The sequence below is a fragment of the Corvus brachyrhynchos genome, unplaced genomic scaffold, assembly GCF_000691975.1.
Source record: "Corvus brachyrhynchos isolate BGI_N302 unplaced genomic scaffold, ASM69197v1 scaffold66, whole genome shotgun sequence".
Classification (NCBI taxonomy): Eukaryota; Metazoa; Chordata; class Aves; order Passeriformes; family Corvidae; genus Corvus; species Corvus brachyrhynchos.
In genome coordinates this window covers 1,741,451-1,749,900 of record NW_008238440.1, presented here as the reverse complement: position 1 = coordinate 1,749,900, position 8,450 = coordinate 1,741,451, and the positions used below count along the sequence as shown (strand labels likewise).

Here is an 8,450-nt window from a genome sequence, read left to right as displayed (position 1 = left end):
CAAACACCATCTAAGGCTAAATACCAGCACGAGAACGATAGCCAACAAGTACCGTAAGGGAAAGTTGAAAAGAAGTTTGAAGAGAGAGTTCAAGCCTCGTGATCGAGCCCGCAGCCCGTGGACGGTGTGAGGCCGGTAGCGGCCCCCCGGCCCTGCCTGGATGGCCCCAGTGGCTGCCTTGCCACCCCTCAGAAGAAAAAAAAAGAATGCCTGCTTTCTTTTCCCTACTTAAATATGTCATCCCAGAGGCGTCACCAACTTCTCTAATCGGGCTAGCAACCTGCCTATCATCAGAGCCTTCAGCAATTGGCTCTGTGCCGGACACGGTAGAAGCTTCCACTAGTTTCATCTTTCAGAACCTGCTCCTGTGGCTTCCTCTGCCCACTAAAAAAACTACACTGTTTTAAACTAACACAATGATGATTCCCTGGGAGTTCCCAAGTGCTGCTTTCACCCCTGTGTCCTGTCAGTGGCGGGCGCGATACTCGATGGGATGCTACAAACATGGACAGAGGCAAGGCTTATCTGTGCTGGCTTAACTCAGTTCATCAGCACAGAGAGAGCCAAGCTAGGCCTAAAAAAGAAGAACATAATTAGAAAAATGCATGGCAAAGAAACAGCCCCTCACAAGCCCATGCAGGAGCTGAGGCTCGTGGAAGTACAGATTGTTCTCTCCTGAGAGTTGACCTTGAGTTGAAGAGGTAACATGGCTCCTTTCTCACTTTTTCTGTATTTGCATGGCTATAAAAAAACCCCAAAAAGCCCTTCCATTTTTTTTTCCCGTATCTTAAAGGGATTTTACTAATGTAATAGATAAAAAAGAAATATGTTAAATAAAAACATTTATTAGAGGACATAATTTTAAATATTTAATGATATAATTAAGTCTTATTAATGTAATAGTCTTTATTCTTCAATTTAAAAATTCACAAGGTTAATTTTCCTTTCATCTTTATTATGCAATGTTTGCCACAATTATTTGTTATATATTCTTATAAATATTTGATGAATATTAGAGATTTTAATTTAAATAAAAATATAGGTCATCTTTTACCACAGTAACTCTGGTGTTAAGCTGGAATTAGTGAAATTAGCACAGCAGTGAGTCAGGCCCTGCTATTCCTCCAGTTATCCCAGGGCTAGCGTCTTTGACTGGAGTTATCCATGGAAAACACACCTTCTACTACTCTCTCTTTAAAGGCTTGCAAAGAATCTGAGGATCAACAAGCTGAGGATCGGTCACATCATTTTCATGTTGCCTCCTCTGGGGGACATTAATTGCACCATCTCAGTCTCAGATACTTATTCACTTGATTTTACTGCATTTGACAATAAAAAACACCTCTGAGCATTGGTAAATGAATTTAGAATATATTTCAGGAGGTACTTACTTGATTCATTAAATTACTGGCATTAAACCCAGTTGTTTTGAGTAAAATTATGCTACCTCTATATGCTCTGGCTTTTCAGCTCCTTACTGAAGAAGGAAAGTCCTCCAGCATTGAGTCCTGTGGATTTAAGTGATTGATGTTCTCCTTCATTAGCAGTATTTCTTACATATGCACCAGAAATATTTTAGGGGAAATGGTTGCTTTGCTTTACCACAGTATTACGATTTTTTTTTTTTAAGATCAGTCTGCCAAACTACAATGTCACTAGCTGCTGAAAAAATCACTTTATGGGCAATATGTTGACTTACCTTCTTAATTAAATAAAGAAACAAACCAGAACTCTCTGGAGAAAAGTACTTTGAAATAAGCATATACTCCTAATCTGTCACTGCATTCAGAATGGAAAAACAAATACCACTTGAGCTAGCAGCCTAATTTCAGCTTGTGCTGCTATTAGATTTGGGTTATGAGGTGTGCAAAAGTACCTTTCGGGGAGTTTCTTCAGGTGGCATATGCTGAAACCTGGGGCTTGTGCTACTTTCCCTTCCATTAGTAACCATGGCTCCCTCTGGATTGCTCACCTGCTGTAATTGTCACCTCACACGGACCTAAGATCTGTTTCTCCTCCAGATAAGGAAGGCACTTCACGAAGAGCTGGGCTAAACTTAAGGGATTTATTATCTTCAGGACAGATGTGGCAGAATGCTGTCCATTTTTCAGGCATCCATTTTACAGCAAGAAGCTGCCCTTGCCACTGACTGGCTTTTCCCTTTCCTGCTGTTCTCCTGACAGCCAGAGCAGGTGTATTTGCTGCTGCTGTGAGAGCAGGTCACTCTTATCCCTGCAATGATGAGGGCTGAACACACCTGAGGAAGTTTACTCAAATCTGCTGGAAATGAAGGCAGTTTATTCACCCAGATCCCTGCCAAGACCTGTCTAACCTTGATGTACTTTAGCTCTGTACTTGCTCTAAATCATGAGAGCATCTATTCCAGCATTGTTTCTGGAATAACTCTCGTTGTTGTGTTACTGTTACCACAGTACCTGGATGCAGCATTGCTGTAATAATAGGTTAAAATAGGGCATTATATGTTAGAAAACCATGTATTGGCAAAGTGTGGTGCTTAGCTCTGTCCTGTTCGCCTCCTATGGATGTTAAACTGCACCAGAACTGTGTGTTCTCTGCAGAATGCATAAGGAACAGTCAAGGTACAAAAATTACCTTTCAGCAAAGCCAAGCTGCTAAGCAGGGAAGAAAGAGTCCAAGCTGGCAAACGGGAAACAATCCTGTGTGCTTCTCTCAGCACCTCACTTGGAAACCACAAGTCTGCCACCACAGCCCAGCTCAGAGATAGGGATAATGACTCTTTCCACTTATAGGAAGTCCTACTGATTTTACAACTCATAAAAAATTCAATTCTCTCACCTTGTGTAGCATATCCCTGTTATAGGCAACCATTTCATCTCTCCTGGGATGCACCCATCCCTCTTACCTCAGCTTTCAGAAGTCCATTAGAAATCTGTTTTGTTTAGAGTATGCTTAAGCTTGCTATTATCTTGGAATTTTATGGTAAATCCTGCCTGAAAGTGAATACTTGCCTTCAAGGTCAGGCCACAGTGAAATGAGGAGTGGGGAAAAACTCTTCAATGGTTCTCCCCAAAACTAACTCATTTGTGCAGTGGAGAAAGTTATGTGGGGAACTCAAGTCTGCTTTTTAAATGAAGGGGAGCCCTTAGAAATAAGATTAAATAAGTTAAACCTAATTAAAGTTATTATTTAAACTTATAAATAAGTTAAACTCCCTCTTGCAGGTACACTGATAGTTTTTAATTCTTTGTTCTTGGAGCTGCAGCTGGTAATTCTCTCTCCACACTTTTGTCTCTCAACATCCTCTCACTTCTCCTCCTCTCACTGTTCTTTGGTGTCAGGCAGCCGCTGCACAGAACTTGCTCTCACTGACAGACAGGACTGGATTTGCCCAGCCAAGTGATGCCAGAATTTTGAGGGAGCACATGAGCACTACAGGACAGATGAGAACACACAGAACTTGTTACACGTGTGCCCCAATATTATTTTATTTATATCCATTTAGAATTGCCTGCTTTCTAAACTGTGGGCAAAAAGTACTTTTAAAAGCCTCTAGAAGCATAATTAGGAGGTTTGTTGTTAATCTTGTTCTAGGGTCATGTTTTGTTGATGAATATGGTAATTTCCTTTTGCAGAGAGAAGACTGTTGTTTGGGTTCTGATAACACCAAAAACTGTTTGTACTTTGACATTTGCACAATGCCCAAAAAGAATTACTGAGTTTCATTTAACTTATACCTCTGAGAATAAAAATCTGACAGCAATGGGAGTGATTTGATTTTGCATAGGGGAGATAATTCATTTATAGCCACAAGATTAATGCAGCGAACGTTGAATTTCTCTTTCCTCTGAAAGAAAAGCTGAAAGAAAAAGGGAAAAAAATTATTTTAACCTGCTTAATTACTGCACACTAGAGGGCACTTGAGGTAGAGCAAACAATATTTGCACAGCTCCTGCGACCGATCCCGTTCCTGACGCTCAGGAGGCAGAGTGAAAACACAGCAAAAAATTAACTTCCCAAATTGCATCCTGTAAAACTTGTATCCTTCTGTACATTAATGTACAAAAAAAACCCCAAAAAACGGTTGAACGCCTTGCTGGATATAATTTTCTTTTGTCTTCCTCCCAGTGTTTGATGTACAAAAGGAATAATTGTTTTTCTAATAGCCAACCTGACAGCAACTAGTCAAAATTGCAAACAGTGCCCAAGGAATAATAAAACCTGATAATGTATTGCTATTTTTATGCACTCCACAATATCATTGGTTCAAAAGGTACATATATTAGTAATTGGGGGGTTTATATGTTATAATCTCTGGAGAGTGGAAGAAGCTCAGAGTTAGTTGTGTTTTATAGTTCTAAATGGAGTGTTTGGGGATGGGAAAGGCTATGCTAAGGGCCCACAAGCCCAGGGCTGTTGTTGGCTTAAACCTTTGTTTTTGTCTGACAGGACAGACCTTTCCTTGGGCTGGAGGAGGAATTTGAATGGTTATAGGAATGTGTTTGTCCAGTTAAAGCAAAAGTAACATCAAAATCAGTGCATCCATTTCTTCTCACGTCACAAGTAACACGGGAATGGAGTTGGATTAGATGCCTTTCTCAGAAGGCCAGACTTGTAAGGAAGGATTTTTGAGTGGTTGAGAATCACTTCTGTCAACTTATGGCAGCTGCTGCTCTTTCTCCAGTGGGGCTTTCCAAGCTTTCTGTTCCAGTGTTGGATATTGAATTTTAACCATGTGTGATCTCTGAAGGAATCTGGCATTCCTTTGCAAATCCCTCACGTCTCTCAGGCTTTCTAGCCTTGTCTGTTAAAATGTAAACAGAAATTTCTTTCAGAGGGAAAAAATTGAAACGAAACCTATCCCAGCCCTGTACCTTTATCTCACAGGCTGCTAGTATCATTTCCCTTGTTTTAATCTATAGGATCACTTGTAAGCACTATATAATGGATTTTTTTTTTCAAGTTACAGATGTCTTCAGTGACTTCCCAAACACAGGAGATCATTATTTTTCCTGATAACCAACTTGTGATAACTGTATACAAGCAGGTTTTAAAGGTTGCAAGACAGTGATAAGAACATGTTGTAAAGGCAATTATGTCTCTGTGCTGGCACGGGGAGCTGATAAAATGCATATTTTATTCAGAAATGTTCTGGACTTAAAATAAACCTTCTTGTTTCTTCTTATGGAATGTTAATTCTAGCATGCAAAGCAAACTAAATTAGGGAATAATCCCTCACATAATTTGAGCAAAAGGTGCCAATGATGTAGAGTGGGTATTGCCTAAGAAAACAGCATTTAATGTGTTTAAAGCTTTAATGGAACAATGGCAGGTGACACCACTAGTCCATAAACTTGCTTTAGTAACTTTCAAATCAGCTATTAATTTCTTATTGCTTTGAAGTGGCATTTTTGTGGCAATCCCTGTAAGCAAAAGTAGCTTGCAGTAAAGTCATTTATCTTGATCAAGCAATTCACTCTGGACTCATTAATTGCATGTAATTTTGGATCAGGCTCTATTTTACATATTAAAAACTAAAATCAGCTACTAATGCTTTGAGGGAAATATCTCATTGGTAGGTGATCTGATGGAATAAAATGTGAATATAAGGAATTAGTACAGTGGTTTCTTTTCCCCTCTCAAGCCCTGACTTTGGCATTGTTATTTAAATGAGATGACCCCTAACACTGACTCCAACAGTGGCCCTGGCAAGGCTGTGCTGTGACTGAGCTGCCCCTGAAGAGCTCATTTCAAGCCACTTCTATTGAGTATTTTTTAAGAAGTAAGGTCTAAACTCTCTGTCTTCAGGAAACAGTTGCTCACACTGCTGAGGAACGAAGAATTAGATGATAATCAACAACTGTTTTCACAAAAACATGAAAGTGAGAAAAGATGGTGGAATTCCATTATGTCACATGGTGTGATAGATATTTCCTGTCTGTATATGCATGGGAAGTCACATTGGGGTTTTAATCCTTCTTACTCTTAAAAGGAAAGCAATATGGAAGAAAATCTCCTGGTTCTCTTGCAAGCAGAGGTTAATTTTTTTCCCCAATTCTCCATCACAACTAGTCAAAAAATCAAACAAAAACAACCCCAAAAAACTAAAACCCACCTAAGAGAAAAAAAAAAAAACACAAAAACAAACAAAAAAACCCCAACTAAATAAAATAAAAAAAGTAACCAAAAAATACCACAAAAACAAGATGAAAAATAACCCCAAAATAAGAAAACCAGCAACCAACCCATACCACAAGCCAATACATTTTGGAAATATTCTATTTTGTTGGTTTTTTTTTCCTGATCCCAAAATTTAATACCAAAAATTGCATTCCAGTTTGATCCAGGATGCATTCAATCACATGCATTTTTTAGATGACTTCTTTCTTCAGTACAGTGATTAAACTAAAAATCTTCATCCCATTGCAATTGGAGTAAGAGCTGCTTTTTGCTTAAAAAATGAAATGGCCATTTAGAAGATAGAGGAATAATCTTCCTTGTAATATTTATTTAAGAGGAAACAGTTTCTAGCCAGCATATTCATCAGTGTTATGCAATAGTGTGTGTATATATATCTCACTATGATAAATATCATTAAATCATTTCATCTGGATAGGATGCAGAAAGTTGCAAATGTTCCTTTGCTTTTCCAAGCTTATTTTTACATTAGTTTTAATCCATACACTTCCTCCTGTCAAGATTTACTCCATCATCTGAAAGGCTTTCCAGCAGGGGAATCCATGGATGGCATAATCCATTTTAACAAGACACTTACCATCCTCTCCTACAACCTGAGGATAAAAGAGCACAGCTTTTGCCCTGGTAATTTCCAATTGCAAGAAAGGTCACGTAGAACAAATGGCACAAGTCAAAGGTTGGAATCAAAACAAAAAACTAAACTTTAAAGCTGCACTTGGAGGTACAACCTCTACCATTAGCTTTCTTCCCACATACAGCTGTGCTGTCTGTTTAAAGCTGGGACACGAGGGATCTTATTAGGAAGAACTTTTATTCTTGGTTTCTTCCATCAGGTGTTTTTTTAATAGAAATTAAAACCAGGTGTGCAACCACTCTTACTGAAACCTTAAAAAAGTTTGAAAACTGACATTAATTGTCACGAGTAAAGCCAGGCTTAGCATACTCATGCTTTCCTTGTGACAAAAATCTGTATTTTCACTGTGTTGTTTGGTTGGTGGAAGGATGGGGGAGAAAAATACCCTTTGCCTCAGCAGAACCCCAGGTAAAAGGAAGCCACATTTCTGTCTATTGCACAGCCAAGTGTTTTGTATTTCCCTCAGGGCTCTCTGCCTGCTTCAAGTATTGTGTATTTTTATATCCATCCTCCAAGGAATTCTCCCAGGCTCACAGCTTGGCAAGTAAACGCTTGGACTGAGGGAAGGAAAGAGGTAGTTGGATGATTCTTCATTGACCTTGAAAAATGGCACATTCTGGGTGCATTTTGCTACATTCCCATCAGTTTGAGACTTTTCAGGAGGAGGATTTGTGCAAGAAATGCACCTGTTACCTGCAATAGCTTGCATTTAGCTAAGATAAAGTAGAGCAAGTAGCAGCTACACATGGAGGGTCTCATGCACTGTCTTACACGTGTGCATGCACGGATAGTATCAGCATGGAAAATGAGATTAACAGTCACGGAACTAAATTATATGGAATTCTTACTAGGTAGAGGAATATTAGGGTCCACTTTCTGCAATCCTAGGTAGATCTTCAACAAAGTAGTCATCTTACCTTTTGCTTAAGGTGGAGAGGCTTTCAGGCGCTCTGAATGAGGTTCAGATGACCAGCCCTTTAAAAATAAAGTTGAGCAATGAACCAGCAATGTACTATAGAACCACACAGCATGTTCATTTCAACCACAACGTCGTACTGGTCAAGGAGAGCTGGAGAAGGAGGATGGAATTGAGTGCAATTAAGCTTCCCCAACAGCACTAGCTCAGTGTGGAACCAGTCCTCCATTTTAAGAGTCCCTACCTGTACCTGACCACATCGACACCTTGTGCTCTTACCCCTCCCCTTTCGGCAAACATCAAACCTGGGGAAGATTCAGAGCTATGATGTATTATTAAAAATAATACATTTAATCTGCCAACAGACAGTCCATGCAATATGAAAAGGAGAAAAGCTCAATGGATGAGGAAGGTGGGCAGGGGATGCCAGTGGCCTGTCCCTCGCAGGGTGCTGGCCGTGGTTTTTATCTGCCTCGGATGGGACGAGCCCCCTCCAGCTCTGTAAAGCCAAAGGCAGGTGAGGATGCCCAGTGCTGCCCTCCATGAGCCTGCACCCGGCGCTCCAGCAGCCGGGGCTGTGCAGGATCCCGGCGCCGTCCGTCACAAAGAGGATTTGGGAACGGGGCGAGGGTCAAGGACTTACTGCGCGGTGCTGCCTTCATCCAGCTCCCGCTGCGCGGAGCTCGGCTGGCGCTGCCCTGGGGCTGCTCCGCGCAGAGCCCG

General features: G+C 40.4%; 1 long non-coding RNA gene across 1 annotated transcript; it reads right to left on the bottom strand.

The window, feature by feature from the left end:
- Nucleotides 1-3,842: 3,842 nt before the first annotated feature.
- On the bottom strand, nucleotides 3,843-8,450 carry LOC108447241. The gene is made up of 3 exons (XR_001862687.1): nucleotides 8,371-8,450; nucleotides 7,729-7,786; nucleotides 3,843-4,783 (listed from the first exon to the last, which is right to left on the bottom strand). It is a non-coding gene; the product is annotated as an uncharacterized LOC108447241 (long non-coding RNA).